Raw genomic sequence first — 1,514 nt, 5'->3', positions numbered from 1 at the left:
TGTCAAACATGAGATGACAGAAATTTGTACGGTTACATGGGTGAGAAGATTTTGCATTCATCATATACAATCTACAAAAGACCATTAATTCTACCACAATTCACAGCTACTGGAACTAGCTACTGGAAGTCTAAAGAAATTAGTTTAAAGACACAGTACTGCCCTGTTTTGATTCTTGAAAGAAGAAAGAAGGCAAGCCCCCTTTGCAGAAACACACCAGACCATTTACTCATCAGGCAGGCAAACACTTGAGATCTCACCTGATTGATGTTCAAAAGCAAGCCAGCCAGCCAGCCAGCCATGCAAGACAATTTCAGGCGGAATTGACAGATTCAGAGAAGTGAGCACTACTTTCCATCATATTTAAACTGAAGTGCCAATATATAGCTGCACTTCAGCGGTATTCATAATTTTGGGTCTTAATTAAGGAGGCATATATATACTGATCAAACTCTCCTTCTGGCGCCATTGATGATGACCTAGGCTTAGGCCACCCGTTACCATAAATGGGTCAGACATCAGAGATAAGGATCGATCTGAACTGGAAGACCTCTGTCTCTCCGTCTCTCTCTCTCTCTCTCTCCCTATCTCTGCTGCGCCTTCTGAGAATAAATGAACACATAAATAAATGTGCAGGCCCATGCCACGCAATAGGCCTGCTGTTGATTTTATATATCGTATATCGTGAGCGGACTCATCATTTATAGGACACAAGGAAAAGGGTGCAATGGAATCTTTTTAATTGTTCAGAATTGTATTTCACTAGTATCGTTTGTTTAATGTAAAGTGATTTTTTAAGTATTATTTTATGAATTTTTCTGTATTTGTTTAATGTTATTTAATGAAAAATATTTTTTCAATTAAATGAAAAGTTAGCTTGATATTTGAGAAAGTATTTTTTTTATTTTAAATAAAAAATATTTTTTAAGAGTAATGAAAAATTTAAAAATATCTTATTAATTGATAATTATATCAAATCTGGTCTTTTATTTTTGATTGCTGTATTTTTTCTTTTGAATCTTTTTTATTTTTTTTATTTTATCATTTATAATTTTATTTAATTTTATTTTTATATTAAATTTAATTATTATTCTTTTAATTATCAGTTGTTTTTATCTTATCATTTTTTTAATTGAAATTTTTATCAACTAGATTTGGTCTCAATTCTTTTGATTGCTATTTATTTTACTTGAAATAATTTATAAAAATAATTTTTTTTACATTTTCATTATTTTTCAACTTCTTTATCTGTTAGATTTGGTTCCTATCAACTTGAAAAAATTAATAAAAAAATTAATAAATTATTTTACATCTTATTAATAATATTTTTTATAACACTATCAAATATATAAAAAAAAATCACTTTTAAACTTTTAAAAATCAACTTTTCATAAAAATAACTTTGGAAAAATTATTTCCCGACAAACAAATCTGTGCATAGATATTCCACTTCTCCACGCTATCCTACGGGCAGCTATTTTTGCTCATGGTTTTTTACATGTCTTTCCTCATCG

Source organism: Populus nigra, chromosome 4, assembly GCF_951802175.1.
Source record: "Populus nigra chromosome 4, ddPopNigr1.1, whole genome shotgun sequence".
Taxonomy (NCBI): domain Eukaryota; kingdom Viridiplantae; phylum Streptophyta; class Magnoliopsida; order Malpighiales; family Salicaceae; genus Populus; species Populus nigra.
This window is presented reverse-complemented; position numbering follows the sequence as displayed.